The following is a 25885-nucleotide window of genomic DNA, read 5'->3' on the forward strand; positions in this document are numbered from 1 at the left end:
CCACCAAGGTCCCGGTCACATGACCGACAACTGCTATACTTGGAAGGATTACCTAGAAAAGCATGTGAATGACGACAAATGCGACAGATACCTGGACAAGCCAGTTACGAAGCCTAGGAAGAACGCAAATGCATACGAGGAACCACCTGTCAAGACCATCAGAATCAATGGCATCTTCATCGAGTCCGAATACTTGGAAGCCATGAACAACTCCAAGAAGAGGAAGATCTAGCAGGCTATAGCAACTTTGTTAGGTAGTTAACTCTAAAATTGAAAGTCGATTTTGTTGCCTATACTAATGCTATACTAGTTGATTTGAATTTTGGATTGCATGTCAAGTAAAATTTATACCAGTAATGATAAGAAAAAACTCACATAATAAAAATAAATAAATAAAACTTTTTTTTTTAACTTATATAGAACTAATATATAATATGTGCACAATGACTATTGTGTTTTATAGTAAGTTTTTTCAGTACTTTAGCTTTATAATCATCAAAATAATTTGTTTATTAACAGGTTGAAATGAGTCACCCACGGATTACCTGCATGTAAACCCGTTAAGGACCCGTTAGTAACAGTTTCTTAACAGGTGACTCGAAAACGACCTAATTAGTTATCTGTTGACCATAAACCCGTTATGTTCATATCGTATAACACGATTCGTGTAAGAAATTGTTAAGTCTAGCTTTAATGAAAATGGTGTGTGATAGAATTTTTACCACATGCAAAAGTAGGGATAAAAATACTTGCAAGAGAACAAGGTAGTTGTAGTATAAACGGCTCAAGCAATGTTTCCACATGGATTATTTAAAACAATTTATGCGAAACCAAAATCTTAGTTAATAATTTGAAAACAGGGATTGGAAAGGGTTGTTTTTGAATTTAAATATAATAAAAACGAATTTAATAAATGTAATCTAAGAAAACCAACTAGTGACCAATTAAGAAGAAATCACATAAAAAAGAAAAGGTTTTCAGAAATAAATTTGGAAAAGCACTAGGGTTCGGCCGTCACCTTAACAATCATATGTAGATTACTTATGAATTACCCATGCAACTTTGAAGGTTAGGTTTTCCTAATATATATTCTACTTGTGGCTTTCAAGCTAGAACGTATATCAAACATGCAATCCGTTTGTGGCATTCAGATCAAATATAAACATGCATGACTCATTACGCCTTGTGAAAACCCTTTGAAAAACCATGCAATCCTTAAGACGTGGCATTCGCCCTAAGTGAAATTACAACTATCAATCACAAGAAGCAATACTCAATCATCCGGTGGCATTCCGACCGAATTGCATCCGATTACTTATCTAAACATCCTAATGGTAGCTAAGCATTAAAATATAGAGACAGTTTAAACACAGTGATTAATAATTCAAAGTATGCATGTATAATAACATAAGCAATTAAATAATGACTACATATTCATGCTAAGGTTCAAGGCATCGCCCTAGCAAGTAGAAATTGGTTACGAACAACCATAAAACAAAATATTATTAAAAACAGGAATAGAAAACACCTTGTAAATAAACTTGAATCGTCAAAGGCTCTCTAAGCCAGATTGTTCAAAGTAGTGTGTGCCTTCTCTAATGGCTAAATAACCTTATTTATACTACTAGAAAAAAAAAAATTCTTTCTAGAAAAGGTCTTCTAAAAACTAGGAAACATAATTGAATAAGATAACTAGGAAATAAAAGGTTTCCTATTTAAACTGAAATTTGGACTTTTCAGAAAATCAAACTTTTGACCCACCAAATCAACTTTGATTTGGTCCCAAAAGATTTCTTTTGAAAGCTTAAGTCGTCCCCAACAAATCCTCAGAAGGAATCATCCTCAAAATGTGCCAGCTTGACCTTCAAAATTCCCAAAACGTCAAAAAACGTCAAATTGGGAAAGTTGCATAGTGGACCTTCATTTCCTTGCCACGATCAAACGGCTTGGTAGAAAAATCTAAAACTTTGACACAATGATCTTGAAAGATTCATGAACATGCTCCAATTATAATCACTCCAAAATTCATCCGTTTAATCACTTTTTGCTCAAGAGGAAGTTGAATGTCATACATTGAAAATACATAACAAAGTATCAAAGTTCTATCAAAATAATCAATAAATTATAAGTAAGAGTAGGGTAAAATATAAAGCATAAAATCGACTCATCAGCGTGAATTAAGTTTTATTTAACCAAAAATCATCTAGTAACTTTATTTAATGTAACGAGTTTGAAATTTAATTAAAATGACAAAATAAAATATAATAAGGACAAAAATAAAAGCCTCGTGAGTAGAAAACAAGCCCACATACAAAACTAAAAAAGAAAATTTTATTTGAACCCATATAACCTCTTTCTACATCCAACTTACTCCCTAGATCCATATTATTTTTAATTATAGAATCAATCTCTCTTCAAACCCAAATTTACTACAGAAACTACCTTTACAAACCCAATTCAATATGTAAATTCATCTTTATACCTATTTAGAAAATAAAATACCAAATGAGTGAATGAAGAATTAAGATTTTATCATGGCAACCAAGTGTTATAGATGGATTGATCAGCATCATCAATTTGTTTTTTAAACGTTTCGGCTTATAGTGCAAGGCTGCTAGGAAATGATTTTCGCCAAGCTCTTAATAGAGTTGTCCAGGTAATTTGAACATGTCCTTTTGTACTTTTGAATCATATAAAATTATGTGGACACCTTAGTAAAAGTAAATTTCGATAGAATTTCTCATCAAGTTTTCTTGAAGGATCATGGTAGTTATTTTTATTTGAGCGATATATGTTGTTTTACAGGCATACATAGTTGAATTAGAAGCAAAAATGAACCAATTACGAGAAGAGAACTCACACTTTAAACAGAAACTGGTAATGACATGAAAAATGTTTCAATGTGTTGAAAGCTTTCTGACTTTTGTTTCTTGTGGTGATATGCCTTGTAATTATTGCTCTTGTTGATCGAGTTAACATGATGCTAGAGACGAAACGAAAGGAACTGGGCTTGATTATTGGGAGATGGTAGGGTTTTATGACAATTTTTAGGATTTTAGTCAGAATAAACATAAGATAAAGATTATGTGATGTTAGAGTTTGATTAATAAGTGTGGGCTTGTTTATAAATTTTAGTTTTACTGTTAATTTTATTTGTACTTAATGATAACTCTGCAATATAGTAAAATAGACAATTTAAATTTAGAATTTAAGTTGAATATAAAAAAATGTTAGATAAATTCAAATAAAATTTTCCAACAAAAAAATTGGCTGCACCTGACAGACTACTTATTCCGTCAGTCCAAATCCATCAGAAAAATTGTCATAACAATAGGATCCTGCAAAGTTATTTAGGGCTTTATAGAAGACCTATATGCAGCCTGAATTGAGCTTTAGACTTTTTGGAGTTTGAAAGTTGAATTTTCCCCACACGCTTTGAGTGATAAGTTCGTCAGGGCCACATTTCCATTAAAATATGAGAATGCTAAGAAGATTTTTTGTTAATCTTTTACCGTATTATATTTTTAGCATATATTTTATGTTAATATTATAAAATATTATATAAAAAAATAATATAGTGGAGAGTCTCATTTTGAAAAAGTACATTTCACATTTCTCCAAAAAAATTTGTTTGGTTGTGTCTACATCTATATGGTTCATGTGGTGTATTGAGTGAAAAATGTCTACTCATTTAATTTCTCGTTAATGCTTCTAGGGCACAAATAATGCAAAAAATGTCTCGAGTAAGTAAATCTAAAAACGTGGGAGGATTAACTCTACGATGAATGAATCATTTTGATTTTAATAATGTTGCTTTGGCTAAACTTGGATGAAAGAGAATTATTGAGACAAAAACTACTGGATCCAAGTATTACTATTTATTCCAAGTATTTAAATATTTTTTGTTGAAAAGTCTGGTGGGTATTGAATGCCCACACAGTATATTAGCAGAAGTCTTCAGCATGGGCATAAGTTTTCAATGCCCATGCAAAGTAAAAGTGGAATATGAATTGTATTGTTAGAGGACGTGTTATAAGTTTCAACATGCAGTTAATGCATTAGTTTGGAGTTGCTCTATAAATAAAGCACTCCGCATGTTTTCAAGTTACAGAAAATATAAGAAGAGAACGAGAGAAAAATATCAGTAACATCATCTATTCCTCTGCTTTTTATTTGTTATCTGCTTGTGCTATAGTTTTAGTGTGGCATTTTACATCTACCTTGCACCTACCATTAAAAAGGTTATTCCTCTAACTTTGACATTTTTGTAACACGTTATCAGCACGAGTCTCTAAATATAATTATTCTCTCATCTCTCTTCGCCGAACGAACGAAAGAAAGAAAAAATGTTTCCTTTAAGGTTTTTACTGTTCATCTTCTTCCTCTGCCTCAACTGCGCGGTGTACCCTCGCGGCGAACTGTTTGCTCCATGCCTGCTCTTAGTTCTCAATCTAACGGTTACATACATCTTTGATTACTTGTTTGGTGTAGAGATTGATTACTAACCCAGTATTTATTTATGTTAATTTTACTACAATCCAAGATGGTGCGGTACAATCGCCCATCTTGAACTGCAAATTTATTCTTACTGCGATCCAAGACGATGCGGTATCATCGCCTATCTTGGACTGCAGATTTAATTTTACTACAAATTTTAGGTGGAGCGGTATAATCGCCCACCCTACCCTGCATATAAATTTACCTGCTGTTTAATTTCATTGCAATTTTAGGTGGTGCGGTATAATCGCCCACGCTGCTCTGCATATTTAATTTTCCTGTTAGTTGAGTGGTGCGGAATAATCGCCCATTCTATATTACATTATTTCAATGAGAATGGTGCGGTACAATCGCCCTCCTCATTCACCCTGAAAATCTCGAGCCAGAAGTTTCGAGTGCTTATCATTTTGGCCTGAAGATCAAAATGAAAAATTTGTAAAAACCAGAAGTTCTAACATCATATTCCTCCAGGAATACATATTATTGCAAGTTCTTACACATCTCATTTTCTTTCAGAAAAGAAAATGGCGAACTTGGCGAAGCTTGAATTTGCTGCCCTGGATATTACCGGGAAGAATTACCTGACCTGGGTACTGGATACCAAGATCCATCTGGAAGCAAGGAATCTTGGAGATACCATCAGGGAATAGAGCAACTCATCCTCTCAAGATCGGGCAAAGGCCATGATTTTCATTCGCCGCCATCTTGATGAGGCGCTAAAGAGCGAGTACTTAACAGTTGAAGATCCGTTAGCTCTCTGGAATGCCTTGAGAAACAGATACAATCACCAGACAACGATGATTTTTCCAAGGGCCCGCTATGAGTGGACTCATCTGAGGATCCAAGACTTCAAGTCAGTGGCAGAGTACAATTCTGCATTGTTCAGAATTACCTCTCAGATGAAGCTCTGTGGGGATATTATTACTGAGGAGCATATGCTGGAAAAGACTCTCAGCACATTTCATGCCTCCAACGTGCTCCTGCAGCAGCAGTATAGAGCGCGAGGCTACACTAAGTACAACCAGCTGATATCTGTGCTCTTAGTAGCTGAACAGAACAATGAGCTTCTGATGAAAAACCATCGTTCCCAACCTACTGGATCTGTACCATTCCCAGAAGTGAATGCTGCTTCCCTCGAAGTGAACGCCACATCCTCTGGTGGTGATAATCATAAACGAGGACGTGGCCACAAGCGAGGTCGATGGAATAGGAAAGGCAAGAACCATGGAGTTCAGTTTCACAACCAGGTTCTGAGGCATAATTCAGGCCCGAGCTTCAAAAATGTGAATCGTCACAAAGGCAAAGCTCATATGAACAATGCTCCTAGAAACTCTGAAGGAGCCTGCCATAGGTGTGGTGGCAATGGGCATTGGGCGCGTACTTGTTGTACCCCAAAACATCTAGTGGATCTGTATCAAGCCTCCCTCAAGGAGAAGGGTGTCGAGACCAATTTTCTCGACCAGGCTAGACCAATGGATATACCTGATCCAGTGTTTGACTTATCAGGGCAGTTGAACACAACTCATCTAGATGTTCCAGACTTTATTGTGGAAAGGGGAAATGAAGTATACCGGTCCGATTAAAACATTGATGTACTTTTATTATGCTGAACTTGTAGTATTTCAGATTAAATAAAAGTGGCATGTAAATCTCTTGTTATAACTTGCGTTTAACTCTGATTCTCTTACACAGAGAGCATGGATAAAAACTGTGGTTATTCTCAGAACATGAGAAATGGCGGAGATATTTGTCTTGCAGACAGTGCAACCATACATACAATACTTCGTGATCGAAAGTATTTCTCAAGCTTAAGACTTACAAGAGTAAGGGTAACAACAATATCAGGACCTTCAGATGTAATTGAAGGTTCAGGGCAAGCCCAGATTATGTTACCAAATGGAATAATATTGTCCATACAGAATGCATTGTATGCTACTCGATCTACTCGAAATTTGTTGAGTTTCAAAGACATACGTTTAAATGGATACCACATTGAAACAAAAAGTACAGAAAATGTGGAGTATCTATGCATTACCTCCAATGATACCCAGAAGCGTATATTGGAGAAGTTGCGTGGTATGTCGAGTGGATTGTATTATACATACATAAAGACAATTGAATCACATACTGTCATGAACTAGAAGTTCATTGATTCAAAAGTTTACATGTCTTGGCATGACCGTCTGGGTCATCCAGGATCTACCATGATGCGTAGGATCATTACCAACTCTAATGGACATCCATTAATGAGCAGACACATTACTGCCTCAGATGATAACCCTTGCAAAGCTTGTTCTCAAGGGAAGTTGGTAATTAGACCATCACAACTAAAGGTTGATGCTGAATCCCCATCATTTCTGCAAAGAATTCAAGGGGATATTTGTGGGCCTATTCAACCATCATGTGGACCATTTCGATATTTTATGGTTTTGGTTGATACATCTACCCGATGGTCACATGTTTGTCTCTTGTCTACTCGGAATGTAGCCTTTGCAAGACTTCTTGCTCAGATAATTAAGTTACGAGCACAGTTCCCAGATTATCCCATTAAGTCAATCCGACTTGATAATGCTGGTGAATTTACGTCTCAAACCTTTGATGATTATTGCATGACATTGGGCATTGATGTTGAACACCAGAAGCATTGATCAAACGGCTTCAGTTAATAGCTCGCACTCTGCTTATGAAAACCAAATTGCCAGTCTCTGCATGGGGACATCCCATCTTACATGCTGCATCATTGGTTCGATTGAGACCTATAGCCAACCATCAATACTCTTCAATACAACTCGTGTTTGGACATCAGCCAAACATTTCCCATTTACGAGTTTTTGGTTGTGTTGTTTATGTACCTATTGCACCGCCGCAACGCACTAAAATAGGACCTCAGCGTAAACTGGGAATTTACGTGGGTTTTGATTCACCATCTATCATTAGATATTTAGAACCCTTGACAGGTGATATGTTTACAGCTCGTTTTGCTGATTGTCACTTTGATGAGACAATTTTCCTGTCGTTAGGGGGAGAAAAGACCGTTCCAGAAGAACGGAAAGAGTTGACATGGGTTGTTCCCACCTTGTCTCATTTTGATCCTCGCAGCATTCAATGTGAAAATGAAGTGAGAATGATCGTTTATCTTCAAAGCATTGCCAATCAAATGCCGGATGCATTTAATGATGCTATGAAAGTGACAAAATCACATATACCAGCTGCAAATGCACCTGCAAGAATTGATGTCCCTGTTGGACAAAATAAAGTGGCAGCGAATGATTCATCTGGTGCACGCCTGAAGCGTGGTAGACCCCAAGGTTCAAAAGATTCAGCCCCTCGAAAGAGAAAGTCGAGGGCACAACTGAATCCAAATGAAATCATTCAGGAAGAGAAAATGAATGATACATCCACAATTCATGATTCTGGACTTCCAGAAAAAGAAAATGTCCTTGATGAGACATATGTCCCTGAAGAGACAGAAGTCCATGAAAGCAAAGAAATCTCTATAAATTATGCATGTACAAATGAATTGTGGGATCAGAATGAAATAATCATCGATGATATGTTTACATTCGCAGTAACCACTGAAATCATCTTAAGTGATGATATTGAGCCCTGCTCTGTTGATGAATGCAAACAGAGACAGGATTGGCCTAAGTGGAAAGATGCAATCTAGGCAGAATTAAATTCCTTGGAAAAGCGGAATGTTTTTGGACCAGTAGTCCAAACCCCGCCTAGTGTAAACCTCGTGGGTTACAAATGGGTATTCACAAGGAAACGCAATTAGAAAAACGAGATCGCAAGATACAAAGCACGACTCGTTGCACAAGGTTTTTCTCAAAGACCTGGAATTGATTATGAAGAGACATACTTTCCTGTAATAGACGCAATTACGTTCCGTTACTTAATAAGTTTAGTGGTTTCAGAAAGACTTGACATGCGACTTATGGATGTCATCACTGCGTATCTATATGGAGAATTAGATACTGACATCTATATGAAAGTCCCAGAAGGACTTAAGTTGCCTGAAACAAGTAACAAACCACGAGGTATGCTCTCGATCAAATTAAGGTGATCATTGTATGGTCTGAAACAATCTGGACGAATGTGGTATAATCGTCTCAGTGAGTATTTGATCAAAGAAGGGTATATCAACAATGTTATTTGCCCTTGTGTGTTCATTAAGAAATCCAATTCTGGATTCGCTATAGTGGCAGTATATGTTGATGATATGAATCTAGTTGGAACTCCTGAAGAGCTCAATAAAACTGCTGAATATCTGAAAAGCGAATTTGAAATGAAAGACCTTGGAAAAACAAAATATTGTCTCGGCCTGCAGATCGAGCATTGTGCTAGTGGAATTTTGGTCCACCAATCAGCTTACAGAAAAAATTTTGAAGCGATTCGATATGGACAAGGCTTATCCACTAAGCACACCAATGGTCGTTCGTTCTTTGGACATTAAGAAAGATCCGTTCCGTCCAAAAAAAGATGATGAACTGGTCCTTGGTCCAAAAGTACCATATCTGAGTGCAGTAGGTGCTTTGTTGTATTTAGCACAATGTACTAGACCAGATATAGCTTTTTCAGTTAACTTGTTAGCAAGGTATAGCTCTGCTCCAACAATTCGCCATTGGAAGGGTATCAAAGATGTATTGCGATACCTTCGTGGGACAACAAACATGGGTCTCTTCTATTCAAAGAACTCCACAGATGACCAGGTCCTTGTTGGATATGCAGATGCTGGTTTCCATTCTGATCCGCATAAAGCCCGCTCACAAACTGGATATGTGTTTAAGAATAGAGATACATCAATCTCATGGCGCTCAACCAAGCAAACATTAGTTGCTACATCTTCAAATCATTCAGAAATACTTGCTTTACATGAAGCAAGTCGTGAATGTTATTGGTTAAGATCAATGATCCATCATATTTGGAATTCATGTGGTCTAGCTTCGAAGACAGACAACCCAACTGTCATCCATGAAGATAATGCAGCATGTGTTGCCCAAATGAAGGAAGGATTCATCAAGGGCAATAAGACTAAACACATATCTCCAAAGTTTTTCAGTGCACATGAGTTTCAGAAGGCTAAAGTTATTGAAGTCAGACAAATCCGTTCAAATGAAAATCTGGCAGAATTGTTCACCAAATCTCTACCAAAGTGCACATTTCAGAAATTAGTGCAAGGTATCGGATTACGTCGACTTACCAAACAGCTAAATTTGGAGAATGCGGAATCAGGGGGAGATACATATCAGGGGGAGCATCCATGATACATGCTTGTTGTACTCTTTTTCCTTCGATTAGGATTTTTCCCACTGAGTTTTTCCTATCAAGGTTTTAACGAGGCAACATAAGCATACTTGACACTATATCAACGATCCAGGAAAGTTGTACTCTTTTTCCTTCACTATGGTGTTTTCCCACTGGGTTTTTCCAAGCAAGGTTTTAACGAGGCAACTCATGTTGATATGTGGGCATCCAAGGGGGAGTGTTGAAAAGTCTGGTGGGTATTGAATGCCCACACAGTATATTAGCAGAAGTCTTCAGCATGGGCATAAGTTTTCAATGCCCATGCAAAGTAAAATTGGAATATGAATTGTATTGTCAGAGGACATGTTATAAGTTTCAACATGCAGTTAATGCATTAGTTTGGAGTTGCTCTATAAATAGAGCACTCCGCATGTTTTCAAGTTACAGAAAATATAAGAAGAAAAGAACGAGAGAAAAATATCAGTAACATCATCTATTCCTCTGCTTTTTATTTGTTATCTGCTTGTGCTATAGTTTTAGTGTGGCATTTTACATCTACCTTGCACCTACCATTTAAAAGGTTATTCCTCTAACTTTGACCTTTTTATAACATTTTTTTTCCTTTCTTCCAATTGTTAAACTTAAAATCATCAACGTGGAAAGGTCTCCTTGGAAATGGAGCATCCTTCTTAAAACAATCGGATGGATTATTTTTTTTTATTTTTTATTTTAACAAACGTTATCTACATTAAGAGGATTAGAGAGTGAGCTACATCTCACAATAGACTAGTAATATTATATTTCAAACTCGCATTTGACGAGAATCAAACCTAAGACATCTCACTTATAAATAAAAACAAATATCACCGTATTGTACTACTAAGTTGCCAATCATATGAATAATAAGAAATGATTATATTAAATTTTGGACCTTTAGTTGGATAATTTCCATTTCCTCTGGTTGATCAAAATAGTAGCAGGTGCTTGGAATAAGGACAAATTAAAGCAATTAAGTTGCTCCTTTAGAGCAGTTCCACCCCTAACGACTTTGCGCCAGCATCCAGCACATTTATCCACTTAAGTGAATAGTAATATACCACAATGAACAGTAATAGGCCAAAGCATCTCCACCTCTAAAAAAAATAACCTAGTCCATTTTATTAAAATATTATTATTTTTTATTATAAAATAATAATTTAATTTTAAATTTCTGACTTCTTCTTTTCTTCTTCTTTTTCTTCTTCTTCCCACTTTTCCCACTTTCTTCCCTAATTTTCCAACTGTGCGGTCAAGCACAGTTTTTCGCCCTTCCCACTTTTCCCACTTTCTCCCCTGATTTTCCAACTGTGCGGTCAAGCACAGTTTTTCGACGGATGAGGGCTTAAAGTTGGTGACGGCGTCGCGGCCACGGAAGCGCTGTGCAGCAATGTCGTAGGCCCTGGCGGCCTCGTCCTCTTCATTGAAGGTACCCAGCTAGACGCGCTGGTGCTTCTCGTAAATCTAGGCACCCCAGCGTCCGTTGGGCTGCGGGACCACGCCTTTGTACTTGGAGGAAGGGAGATTCTGGGACTCGGCCTCGACGCCGCCAGTGCCGCCGCTGCTGCTAAGCTCGGGGTCGAGAATCACATTGCTGGCGCCGCTGCCCTTCTTCTTCTCTCTAGACTCCCTGCTTCTTCTTCTATTTGGACTCCCTGCTTCTTCTTCTTCTCTCTGGACTCTCTGCTTCTTCGTCGTCTCCTCGCTGGAGCTCGCCAAGGAGGTGTTCCACACCCAGGGAATCGAATTTGGGTCAAGGGAGGCGTGACGGTATCGCCTGGCGTCATGTAGGCCGGGCAAGGGCTCAGCACATTTTGAGCCGGCTTAGAGACCAGCTTGGGCTGGGTGCCAGCCTATCTGCTCGGCTGGAGTGGATTGGCTGGGTGTCTGGCCGATAATTTCGCTGGGTGCCGACCTAAAGGTTCCCCGATGGAACTGCTCTTAGACATTTTACATTCCATCGATGCAATCAATATATCCATAATAAATATTGAACATCGCTTTATTTGGGGTTTCTTCTAAACGAATTATTTCTAGAACTGAATATTGATTATTTTTTAAATTGAACATTAATACTATACTATTTTTTTAAACTGAACACTAATTATTTTTAGAACAGAACACTGACTATTTCTTAAACTGAACAATGATATTATCACTATTTCTTAAACTAAACAATGATATTATCACTATTTCTTAAACTGAACACCGACTATTTCAAAAAATTAAGCACTAGTACTATTGCTACTTTTTTAAACTGAACATTGATTATTTTTAAAATTGAACACATGTACTATTACTTTTTCCTAAATTGAACACTAACTATTTTTAAAACTAAACACTGACTATTTCTTAAACTGAACAATGCTACTACCCCCTCATATTTGTATTTACATGTGGCAATTAAACTAAAAAACTAGGCAACTTGAAATAAATAAGACAAACACAAGTTTGATAATACTAAAGTTAGTAAAACCTACAATCACTTTGGACATTACGGCATTGAAAACCTTAAGCATAATAACAAAAAGAAATTTCCATAATTGAAAAATGCTAAGGAGACTCTCTGAACAGTATATAGACTCATCCCCTCCCCCTCCTCATGTTTTTGGCACAATTCCTTTTTTTTTTTTTTTTTTTTTTTTAATATAGATATGTACCTTTGCATGACCAAAAAGAAAATAGAGAAGCAAAGCCAAACATTGAATATTTGATGCTACAACAAGGATGTTACAACACCCCAAAACTGTGTTTTCGAAAGGTTGTCAAAACCTAAGAAGCAAAGCAACATGGCTAGCTCTCCTCCACGACGATTGGCCTTGGAAAGACTTGAAGAAACCAAGCAGCCTTCTAGAAAAAGGAAGACAACGCCAAAAGAAAAAAGTTCGACAATCTAGCAGCAAAGGACAACTTTCAAAGCTTGATTCTTTCAAGGATGAAGCGCAAAGCAACCTTGAAAGTTGACACAAAAGGAAAACAGAAGGTAAAGAGGCGCACCATCATCCACACTAGCCAATCTTTACGCCAACAAGCCCAATAGGACAGCACTGAAGAGGAGGTCCAAGACGTCTTTCATATCATAATCCAAGAAGACAAAGAAGACGAAATCCCCGAGAAGGACGTCACGACTGCGCCACCACAGCTCGAGGATGGGGGGCAAACCACTGTTGATGATCTCAAGGAGCTCAACTTAGGCACAAGCGAGGAACTGAAGGCTATCTTTGTAAGTGCACTACTAAGTACGGACGAGATCGGGGAGTATTACCCACTGTTAATGGAGTACAAAGACGGCCTTGACCCTACCATCGCCGTGCATCGTCTTGCAATCAAGCTTGGAACGGGACCAATCAAGCAAACTTAAAGACGCTATCGATCCGAGCTCATCCCACAAATTGAGGCCGAGATTGACAAGCAAATCGAAGTAGGCTTCATTCAACAGTGCAATACCCTAAATGGATCTACAACATTGTCATTGTCCTTAAGAAATCTGGACTAATACGTGTTTGCTTCCGAGACCTTAACGATGCTTGCCCAAATGATAACTTTCCCTTGCTAATCATCAAAATCATGGTGGATGCAATCACTGGCCACGAGGCACTATCATTCATGGACGGCTCATTTGGATACAATCAAATATGCATGGCTCCCGAAGATAAAGAACTAACAACCTTTCGTACTCCAAAAGGTATCTACTATGCATGGCTCATTTGGATACAATCAAATATGCATGGCTCCCGAAGATAAAGAACTAACAACCTTTCGTACTCCAAAAGGTATCTACTATGCATGGCTCATTTGGATACAATCAAATATGCATGGCTCATTTGGCTTGAAGAATGCTAAAGCTACATATTAACACCCAATGCAGAAGATCTTTAACAACATGCTACACAAAAATGTAGAATGTGATACGTATATTATACGCACACAAACTAAACCCTATTTGTGACAATTGTAGTAATGATGTAAGTAGGGATCGTTCTAACCGGGGATTAACTAGGGGTGCTAATCTATTTTGAATTGACTTGAAAACACAAAAGCTAAATGTAAAGACTCTTAACAAAACTACTATGACTCAGAATAGCTTTGAAAGACTCAAACTGCTTAAAACAATCAAATTGACTCAAATAGAAACTAGAACTTGATTTAGACGAATTTGAAAGTGTTTATGACTCCAAAAGCTTAAAGATACAAAAATAAAACAAATACGAATGATTAAGACTCAACGAAATATGGGGGAAATGTGTTTGGACGATATTAAATTAAAAAGACAGAATATAATTAAAGGCAAAATGTAAATATGAATGTGATGAAAATATGGATGATGGAATAGCCAAGGGGTTCTTCTCCACACATGTTACACTTGCATACAATATTGATTCTCAGTTGGTCTTTCGATAAGTTGTGAAACTCAATGCTCCAAGTTAATTAGGTCCGCTTAAATTAACTTTCAGATTTCCCTAAATTCGTTGGATTGAATGGAATACGCATTACAACCAAATTATTCTTAATCAAAGTCCCTAACTATGGAATACGCATGATAGAGACATTCAACAAAGATCATTAAGTTCAATGAAAATTATAAGTGTTGACGAGGCATTCGTTACTATGGAATACGCATGAAACTTATGCCAAGAATTCGTTTAACGCGATTGTTTATAAGCAACCTCCACTACTTGTGAATATAAGTTCATAACGATTAGGTGAAACTCACTTATATTCTAGCGTCATATTCATGCATGAAAATTAAGCTTGCAATCTCAATGAACATACATAAATAAGTTATCAATCAAACAGTTAAACGAATTGAATCCACAACTTATGAAATTCCAACCAAAAGTAATCAATTCATATTGCAAATATAAACATAGTTTCGAATCACCCCCTAGCTAAAGGGGGTTTAGTTCCTCATAACCTTGAAATCAAAGAAACAACTAAACATTCCAACAACTCAAACTTTAATTGTATGAACGTTTAGGCACTCTTCTCTTCCATTACAAAACAAAGAAAATTGAATTCAAACATTGAAATCAAAGAAACACCTAAACATTCCAACAACTCAAACTTGAATTGTATGAACGTTTAGGCACTCTTCTCTTCCTCGTTGTTGTGGCACAAGGTCTAAGGTGAGCTTTGGGGATTATGTGAAGTGTTTTGGAGGGATGGGAAGTGGTTGGATAGTGGCTGCAATGGAGGAGAAAAACTGCACAGAAATGGAAGGGGATTTGCGGCACAAGGGTTGTGTTTGTGTTGTGAATGAGATGAGATGTCCCTAGGTGATGGGAATGCAAGGGTATTTATAGGAGGAGTGGAGATGTATATGGCTGTTTGTTTAAGGTGTTTGTGGCTGCAATGATGAAGAGTTAGAGTTGGAAATGAAAGGGAAAGCTGGAATGTGGAATGGTGCCCACGGCAAAGTGTTTTGGTGCATGTGTTGGCTGTTTTGTTTGTTGGTTAAAGCTTGTGTTTGCATGTGAATGTTGTTTTTGTGAAGTGTGTGTGAATGCATGTGGATTAAAGAGTGAATGGTGGCTGAAATAATGATGGAAAACAGCTAGGAGAAGTATGGGATGCATGTGAAATGTAAAGGGAAAAGCTGGAAATGGCTAGGAAGGTCACGGCATAGACTTGTTTGTTTGATGATGATGCATGTGATGGGTGGGAACAAAGGGGGAAACATGGCACAAGGGTGCTTGAGTGAATGATTGAATGTGCATGTGGATTAAAGAATGAGTGGTGGTGTAATGATGAAGTGAATGCATGTGTTGATGACTAGGTTAGTGGGTGGAAATCTGAAAATGGCATAAGGGAATGGGAGCTCACGGTTTTGGCTAGTGTTTGAATGTGTAAAGTGTGTGTGAATGCATGTGAAGATGCTAATAAATAATGCATGTAGGGTTAGGAAATAAAATCATAACTTAAAGGGGGATGATTAAAGGGTGTTGAAAGGTTTTGCATGGCTTTGAAGTGATTGTGGATTGGGCTAGAGTTTAAGTACATGAAATGGACCCAAATTGCTCATCCTTGCATGGCAAGGAATGGTGTTTGTGTTAAGCCCATGGCAAGGTGTTATGTGATTGGGTTAGGGCCATTGTTTTGTGTCTTCAAGTGCATACAAGGCCTTCAATTTCATCCAACACTTGGGCTCCAAGTATAAGCTATCCATCCTTAGCCCAATAGTGCTCCAAAACACTCCACAATGCATCCTTTCGTCAAACACGTCTTATTATCCTGAAAACACACAAAAGAAGCATAAAGGACTAAAATAACTAAAGAAACACAACGTAAATGCACGAGAACAAGCAAAGTAAGTCGCCTAAATATGCTCCTATCAGAATGTTACATGGACGATGTAGTTGTTAAGACCAAAAAGAGATCCGATCACTTGAAGGATTTACGAATGGTGTTCAATAAACTACGGCACTACAACCTCAAAAGCATGCCCACCTCGTTAAAGTGTGCATTTGGCGTCACTTCTGGGATGTTCCTCAGCTTCATTGTCAAGCACCGTGGCATTGAAGTAAACTAATCGAAAATCAAGGCCATCTAAAGCATGCCCGAACCAAGCAACTTACACAAGCTGAAAAGTCTACAAAGGCGGCTAGCCTTCATCAGACGCTTCATCTCCAACCTCGCTCGACGCTGTCAACCCTTTAGTCAACTCATGAAGAAGGACGTTTCGTTCATATGGGATGACGTTTGTCGCAATGCCTTTGAGAGCATAAAAAGGTACTTGGCAAACCCACCTATTTTAGGAGCTCCTGTGCTTGGAAAGTCGCTCATCCTATACATTGCCATACAAGAGGGTTCCATTGGAGCACTATTGGCACAAGAAAATGAAGACCAAAAGGAAAGAACACTCTACTACCTAAGTAGAACTCTCACTGGCGCCGAGCTTAACTATTCTCCAATCGAGAAGATGTGCCTTACCCTAGTCTTTGCCGTCCAAAAGCTAAGACACTACATTCATGCTTACACCATCTACTTCGTTGCTAAAGACAACCCAGTCAAGTATTTTATATCAAAACCCGTTATGACAGGGCGACTAGCTAAATGGGCATTGCTTCTCAATCAGTATGAGATCATCAGCGTCTCAACTAAAGTCATCAAGGGACAAGCGCTAGTAGACTTCCTTGCCGATCACCCAATCCTAACTGATTGGAAAATCTCAAACGACTTGCCTGACGATAAGGTGTTCTATGGTGACATGAATACTACTTATGATAAGGTGTTCTATGGTGACATGAATACTACTTATGCCCCCGCTCTGTCTGCTCGTGCGAATCCGTTAAAGAACATCGTTCATGTCAGGAAGAAGTCACTAAGCGAGCAATGCTCCAACAACGTCGCTGAGTACCAAACACTGATCATTGGACTCCAAATGGCATTCAACATGAAATCATAACGCTAGAAGTGTATGGCGACTCTAAGCTCATAATCAATTAACTCTTGACTGAATATGAAGTGAGGAAAGATGATCTCGTCCTATACTTTCGGCTAGCAACTCAACAACTACAAAAGTTTGAGGCCGTGACGCTAGAACATGTGCCAAGAAAAGAAAATCAAATGGTGGATGTTCTTCCTAACCTAGCCTCAAGTATGGCGCTATGAGAAGACGAAGCTGCGGGCATGCCAATTTGCCAAAGATGAGTGATCCCACTCATCACTAAAATGCTACTGGATGATACAAACATCATTTCAGTACTTCTAGTTGACACTGAAGAGTGGAGACAGCTGATAATCGACTACTTAGAGCATAGAAAGCTTCCAGACAATCCTAGACACCGCTCTGAAATACGTCGACGAGCACCTTGCTTTCTTAACTACAATGAAACAATGTATCGACGTTCTTTTGAAAGAGTACTTCTAAGATACTTATGCGAAGCGCATCTGTCTAGACCAAAGCTACAATTCCAACTCAAAAGAATGGGCTACTACTAGCCAGACATAGTGAAGGACTGCCTGGAATACGCCAAAAGGTGCCAAGCTTTCTAATTACACGCCAAATTCATACATCAACCGCTTGAAACATTACACCCTACAATGGCTTCATGGCTGTTTGATGCATGGGGATTGGACGTCGTAGGACCATTCACACCAAGGTCATCTGCATGAGAAGCTTACATCTTAGCTGCAACAGATTACTTCTCCAAGTGGGCTGAAGCTATACCCCTAAGGGAACTAAGAAGGAAAATGTCGTCCGTTTCTTCAAATTGCATATCATCCATCAATATGGCGTGCCTCGCTACATCATCATCGACAATGCAAAATAGTTCTCCAACCGACTCATGGACAAGCTCTGCGAGAAATACAAGTTCAAGTAACACAAGTCTTCCATGTATCATGCTCCATCAAAAGAAATTCATCATTCCTTTGAACTACATCATGACTTGATCCTTCTTTAACCGAGGGTACGTAGGCAACTTGAAACTTCAAAACTTCATGTACAATCACATCATCAACAAAAACACAAACACTTTTAAGAATAAAGAGCAAATTCAAGAATGCGAATACTTTATTTCTTTAAAGGAAGAATTTGGTTACAAAGCCTTATTACAAAATTAGCAAAAACAAAGAAGGCATCAAGTACAAAAATGGATGACACTACTTGAAAGCTATGTCCCTAAAACTACGGCGACGATCCTCAAGCAAGCCTTTCAAAGTCTGCAAAGTCTCTACATCGATGGGAAACAAGGTGAGCATTTCCATGGCCTCGCTTTTTTTTTTGCTCTAGGCGTGAAATCTCCTCTTTATGCTAAAAAAGTATAGCTTCCTACTCTAAGAGAACACCTTGAAGTCTTGATGCTTCGACTTCCAACTGCTCTAGCTCACGTGCCAACGTTTCTAGACATGCCTAGACGGAAGCTAACAAAGTCCCTATGATTTGATAACCTTCCGAAACAGCTTGCTGGGAAGACCGAACTTGGGGAAATTGATAAGTCTATTGCCACAAGTTATTGAGCTCTAACCTCTGCACTCAACTTGTTCGAGGAAATAACATGCAAGGAAGAATACTCAATTGAGGGGGGCATAAGTTTGGCAATCTTGACTCTTAAGGAGGAGGAATCAATGTTAAGGTTGGCAATCGCAGAAACAAGCTTCGACAAGTTCTCCTTGAGCAACGCAAAGTCCTCCAATGGGAAATTTGAAATCCTCTTCTCAATATGGCTCTTGATATCCATGGCCGCACGAAGGTTGATGCAATGGATAAACTGCTCAGTGCCACTAAGGTTCAGTCATCTCAGAAAGATCTCAAAGCTAGCTGGTAAATGTGTTGGACGCATGAAGGGTTGTTGCATACCTTCACCTACACACAACAAACATGGGCAACTTGGCGAATTTGGAACAAGCTCTACACCAGGTGGATCCCCAACCTCCTCGTCTATTGGTAGATTGCCTCCAAATAACATCTTCGTAAAGGAATGAACGCCCGCGTTCGCCAAATCAAAAGAACAAGAAGGCCCAGCCTAAAGAAGATAAAGAAAGATGTTAGAAACAAGACCCATGCCAATAAAAGTAGAAGAAATCACAAGAAAGAAGGAATTATATGCATCTTTCTTAAGTGATAAATAGCCATCAAACTGAGGAGGTCTAAACACTTTCTTCTTCTTATGACGAAAATTGACGTCGTTATCATCCTGAGCACCTTCAAGCGATTGCTTGTTCAAAACTTGTTGATGCTGTCACAAAACAAGTTTATCTTCGTGTGAATCAACTTCATTACCTGCCTCTTCAGAAGCATCCGAATGTTGAGAAGACAAGCACGGGCATTGATGAGCTAAAGCCACAAGTCCATCTTTCAAAGGAGTTACACTTGCACAATCAAAAGATGCCAGCTGTGTAGGAACCGCAGAATAACCCTCTCTCGACGCCTCATTGTGTGAGCGAGAAGAATTGGTGCCAAGTCTTCATGGTGTATCTTTGACCACCAACCTACGTAGGCACAGGTCACTGGATTACTCTTGAACTCATCCTTGGCCAGCAGGGTGATAAAAGCATTTGTGCATACACGAGTACAAGACTCCCAAAGCATATACACGGCTTGCAAGGATTCTGGCTGTGCATTTTCCTTCAGCTTGTCTGGCACATGCTAAACAAAACCAAATTGCCTACTGAAATGGTGAGCGCTATACAACTGAACAATACATCGGTCTCCTTGCTGCAAAGAAACATACCTGAGCGAAGACTTGTAAGATAAGACAAGTCTGGAAAATGAAGGTGTGGTAAAATCCTTTTGCGTGTGGTAAAATCCCTATCAAGAAATTGAATTTAGGGTTATGTTTCCTATTTTATTTTAGTCATTTAGTTTCCTAGTTGGATTGAAAGACCTATTATTTAGGAGGATTTAATTTTTACTAGGTTAAATAAGCTTGCCCGGCCCTATTCCTAGGGTGAAGTTCTTCTTTATGCGTTCTTGAAGAGAGGAAATTTGCCAAGCATAGAAATTTTCAGACTTTTTCATTCAAGAAGTTTTCAATCTTTTATTATTTCAATAAAGAAATTTGTGATTTTTATTATGAGTATGTGTAACTAATTCTTTTTCGCTAGGGTGAGACCATGAGCCTTAGTAAGAATATGTAGTTTCTCTTCAATTTGCTTATGATTATATGCATGCAGGTTTTCGAATTATTAATCACTGGGTTAAACTATCTAATTGTCTTGATGCTTGATCACCATTAGGATATTTAGCAAAGTAATTTGATGCAATTTTGGTCGAAGGTCGGTCTCTGAAATTGACAAAGGCTTCTTGTGATTAATATGTGCAAGTTCACTTAGGATGAATACCACGTCTTAAGGGTTGCATGATTTTTCAAAAGGTTTCACAAAACTTAATGAGTCATGCATGTTTAGATTTGATCTGAATACCACAGACGGATTGCATGCTTGATATACGCTCTATGTTGGGGGTCCAAGCAAGCATACATTAGGAAAACCTAACCTTCGAAATATGCATGTATAGGTCATAAGTAATTGGGAAAACTATATAGGATTGTTAAGGTGACGGCGGATCCCTAATGCTTTCTTAATTTGATTTCTACAAAACTGTTTTCTTTTTCTTCATCTTTAATATTGCAAATTAGTTTACTTTATTAGTTAAATTCGTTTTATTTAAGTATATCAAGTTTACAACCTTCATGTTTCATGGTCTTCAACATTTAGTACATTAAGTTTTTTTCGTCCCAGAGTCATACTTAAAATGTTAATTTTGGGACAGTCTCACACATCCGTAAGTCAAACTGTTAAATCTGTTGTTGACTGATGACGTCGCAGCTATGTGGACAATGACTGGGCACCACGTGTCATTAAGAGGTCCACATGGATTTTTATTTTTTATTTTTTTTGAGAAGGGGTTCGAACAAAATTCAAAAAAAAAAAAAAAACATGTCTTCCACCTCCCCCAACCCCTCGCACTCTCTCCCTCCCTTCTCTCTTCTACAACCTGCACCCCTTCCCTCCCTTCTCTCTTCTACAACCTGCACCACCCTCCTTTCTCTCCTCCTTCCTCCCTTATCCCTCCATTCTCTCCTCTGCACCATCCTACCAAACCCTCATCTCTTCCTCCCGATCCATCGTCAAATGCCCCTCAAGCAAATATCCTAATAAACCAAAAAGACATCAAACGATTGCAAGGCCAGATCAAGCTTACAAGCTGCCTTATAGGAGCTCAAATCGGCAGTGTCCTGGGAGTTAGTGGTAGTTTCTAGGGTTTCTTGTGTTTGTGGGGGTGGTGGTGAGGGGGTTTCTAAGGCATTAACACCCTACTTTTTACTGGATTTTCCTCCCATCATTTGGGTTCAGAAAATCAGAAATTCCCAACACCTAACAATGATTGACTAGTAAAAAAGATAATTACTCTTCCTCCTTTTTGTATTTTAATCAATCAAGCCAAAGTTCAAAATATCTAAAATCTAGCAAACCAAGTGCTCTCCAAGCAGCCAAATATTCGAAATCAAATCGAATACAATCGATGAGTAAGTTGAAGAACTACAAAACTGACCAAAACGACTTGGACTTTGGCTAGATCCTAAGCAACCCAAGAGCTAAATTTTTCACTTGGTAAAGCAAAAGTAAAAACCCAGATGAGATTTCTGAACAAAGTATAAAACTTAATGGATTTTTCACACCTCAAATTCAACTTAAATGCAAAGAAAAATATGAACTTGCATCTTTGTTCTCTCACTCCAATCCCCCACACCCTCCAGAAAGTTCAAGATTCCCAAACCCAAACAAAATCCAACACGACGAACCAAGGACCGAGTCTTTGCAAAACCCACAAGTCAATGGTGCAGAATAATGCAAAGAAGATGATGAAATGGGAAGAGGAAAGCGAGAGGAAATTGGGAAAGCGGTGAGAGGAGATGAGGGTTTGGTGGGTTGGTGTAGAGGATATAATGGAGGGATAAGGGAGGAAGGAGGAGAGAAGAGAGGGTGGTGCAGGTTGTAGAAGAGAGAAGGGAGGGAATAGGTGCGGGTTGCAAAAGAGAGAAAGGATGAGGAGTGTGTTGGGAGAGGTAAAAGAAAGGTTTTTTTTTTTTTTTTTTTTTTTTTTTTAATTTTGAATTTTGAATTTTGTTTGAACCCCCTTCTCAAAAAAAAAAAAATTCACGTGTACCTCTTACTGACATGTGGCGTCCAGTCATTATCCACATAGACATCACATCATCAGTTAACGGCAAACTTAACAGTTTGACTAATGGATGTATAAGGCTGTCCCAAAATTAAAACTATAGGTATGACTCTGGGACGAAAAAAACTTGATGTACTAAATGTTGAAAACCACGAAACATAAGGATAGTAAACTGAGATTTACCCTAAAATTAATCATATAAATTTCTGTTTTACAATAATTAATTGGAATTTGGTTTGCTTCAAATTATTTTATACTCCCTGTGGAGAACAACTTTCCGAGAACCATTTATACTACAATAACTTTGTCATTCTTGAAAGTATTATAAGAGTTTTTAAACCTTTTGCGTGTATGGTAAAATCCTTGTTAAGAAATTGGCGCCGTTGCCAGGGATTATTTCAAATAATTCGGTCTAATCAGATTTTGGGTTAATTATTGCTGTATATAAAATATATATATAAAAAAAATTTAATTTTCGTTTTAATTGTTTTTTATAGATTACAACTGTGCAATGCAGATTACGACAATCTGTGCATGGTTAGTGCACGGTCAATAGTGCAGAAATTGCTTCCATGTGATCGAGAACCTCAGCAAACTTTAAAAAGAAGACTCAAGGAGCAAAATTTATAGTGGGTTCCTTTACTGCAAGAGACTTTTTTGCAATCTTTATTTTCTGGGGATTTGCATAGTAAAGAGACAATGGCTTTTATTATTCCAGAGGTTGGTGAGCCCTTCGGTGATTCATTGACTACTTATGCCACTAACATACCAAATTGCATTACTTATCTGGAAGTGGAGGAAGGATCTACATTCGAAATAAAGCAGCACATGTTGAATATTCTACCTACATTTCATGGGTGATCAACCGACGATCTTAACATGCACATTGCAGAATTTTTAATGGGATGCAAGAATATTTTGGTGAGAGGATTTTCAGCTGAATCTATTAAGCTAAGTTTATTTCCTTATACTTTGAAAGATCAAGCAAGGAGATGGCTCCTCACGCTTCCATTTGGAAGCATTAGCACTTGGGCGCAACTCAACGAAAAATTCTTAAGTAAGTATTATCCAACTTCAAAGACTCTTGACATGAGAACTTAGATGTTATCCTTTGCCCAAAAACCAAATGAACAGTTTCATGATGCATGGGAACGGTTCAAGGCGTTTATTAGAAAATGTCCACATTCTGGTATTGACAGAACTACTTAAATGCACATATTTTTTAGAGGGTTAAATATAACTACAAAAACTCTTGCCAATGCTTCATGCAGAGGTTCATACAAAGGTAAAAATGCACAATAGGCGTGTTTATTGTTTGAAAAAATGGCAACAGATACACAACGGTAGGCAGGTGAGTAGCCTAGGATTGTTTTTGAGATGTCTAATAGGTCTCCATACGTGTCAGCACAATTTGAGAAAATGGAGAAAATGCTTGAAAAATTTACTGCAAAATTTGACATGCTATTACAAAGAATTCCAGGTTCACAAGCTGCTTACAACAGCCCTTACCAGCTGCCTGCAACATTTGCAGCATGACAACTCATGATTTTTTGAGTTGTCCACATAAAAATGCTTATCCGGAGTTTATAGGGGAACATGTTAATGTATTTAATAATTTTCAGCGTCCAAGAAATGACTTGTATTCAAATTTTTACAACCTGGGTTGGAGTGATCATCCTAATTTAAAGTGGGATAGAGATTAGCATGAAAAACCACAATTTCCACAGCAGGTACAGCAACTTGCTGCATCTAAGGTTGCTTGGAAGATTGCAATTGAAAAATTAGCAAATACTACCAGTCAAGAAATCCAAAATCTGCAGGCAACAATGAAAAATATGGAAAAAAAAAATTGAGCAGATTGCATTGCAAGTTTCAGAATGCAACATTGTAAGGACTTTATGTTGTGGTAAAAGTTATGACAATCGTGAAAATTGCAATAAGGATTAGTCAGCAGTGCAAAATTCTACAAAAACTTGAGAAATAACAGCAGAACCTGCCAATTCTACAGCAAAATAGAATCTGGTCGATGCAGAAATTCTCCCAAAACAGGTTTCTAAGCAAGTTAATGTGCCTCCAATGCCTTATCCTGAAAGGTTGAAGCCTAAAGCTAAAGATCAATAGTGACATATTTTATGAAGACTTTGGCTCAAGTTCAAATTAATCTACCATTAATTGATGCAATCAAGAACATTCCATCTTATGCCAAGTTTTTGAAGGAAGTTTGCACAAAGAAAAATAAGCTTGTGGATTTTCAAAAAGTGATTCTAATGGAGCAATGCAGCGCAGTTTTATTACACAAATTGCCTCCATAGAAGAAAGATCTAGGGAGTTTTAGTATCTCATGCACCATTGGAAATTGTGATTTTAGTAGTGCTTTAATTGACTTAGGTGCTAGTGTAAACTTAATGCCTTATTATGTTTTTAAACGTTTAGATGAAGGCAAGCTGAAGCCAACCTCCAACATTATTCAATTGGCTGACCGTTCAATTACCTATCCTAAAGGAGTCATTGAAGATGTTATTGTTAAGGTTGACACAAACAAACATAACACCACCAAAAAAAAAAAAAAAAAAAAAAAAAAAAAAAAAAAAAAAAAAAAACACCACAAAAAAAAGAATTTAAAAAAAAAAATGTTGCGTTCTATATTTAGTTAGTTGATTTTAGCTCTGTTTTAATTTTCACAATTATTGGTTAATTGCAGGTTGCATACAAGAAAAAAAAAAGACAGAGTATCCTATACTGGATTATGCATCTAGCAACAAATCTACATTCACATCAACCACATCTACACTATGCTAGAATTTAAAGCAATTCACATAAGCTCATTCTGTTAACTACATTACAATGTTTGGGAATTGAAGAGAAAATCAAGAAGAAAGATGAACATATAGAGTTTTAGAGAGAGAAATATGTTGTTAACTACATTACAATGTTTGGGAATTGAAGAGAAAATCAAGAAGAAAGATGAACACATAGAGTTTTAGAGAGAGAAATATGCTTTTGTATTAATTGATAGAATGAAGGTTACACAACTGTTTTTATAAGAGAAATCCTAACATAACCAAATACTAACAAACTTACTAACTGTGTTGCTAACTGTATTGCTAACTGTATTACTGACTTGTACCCTTAATACTCCCTCTCAATCTCACCTGGGGTATCCCAGTTTGAGATTGCAGTAGAATCTCAAATAGCAAACACTGAAATATGGACAAATGGACGCACACGCACTGCAAAGTGTTCTTGTTCCAGTTTGACTTTGGTGATGCTTTCTGATTGAAAAAGGTTTTGTTGCCCTAAGATTGCTGCAAAATTTGAGCTTGCTAATCTCCTTTCATCTTATAATAGAAAACAGTTGATTCACCAACTGTAGCTGAAGGAATGAGATGCTCATCGATCACTGCCATGATATCACTACAAATGGTTGAGAGCTCTGATTCAACCTTCTGTCTATACTTCTTAAGATGCTTCACATGA

At 37.7% G+C, this 25885-nt stretch overlaps 3 pseudogenes; 2 read left to right on the forward strand and 1 right to left on the reverse strand.

Annotated features, from left to right (window-relative positions):
* Window positions 1-4501: 4501 nt before the first annotated feature.
* On the forward strand, window positions 4502-6100 carry LOC137728294 (uncharacterized; annotated as a pseudogene).
* A 17007-nt stretch (window positions 6101-23107) lies between these two features.
* Window positions 23108-24355, forward strand: LOC148693776 (uncharacterized; annotated as a pseudogene).
* On the reverse strand, window positions 23495-23599 carry LOC137716650 (small nucleolar RNA R71; annotated as a pseudogene).
* Window positions 24356-25885: the final 1530 nt, after the last annotated feature.

The sequence above is a fragment of the Pyrus communis genome, chromosome 10 (genome assembly GCF_041283825.1).
Source record: "Pyrus communis isolate YQ-2024b chromosome 10, ASM4128382v1, whole genome shotgun sequence".
NCBI classification, from domain to species: Eukaryota; Viridiplantae; Streptophyta; class Magnoliopsida; order Rosales; family Rosaceae; genus Pyrus; species Pyrus communis.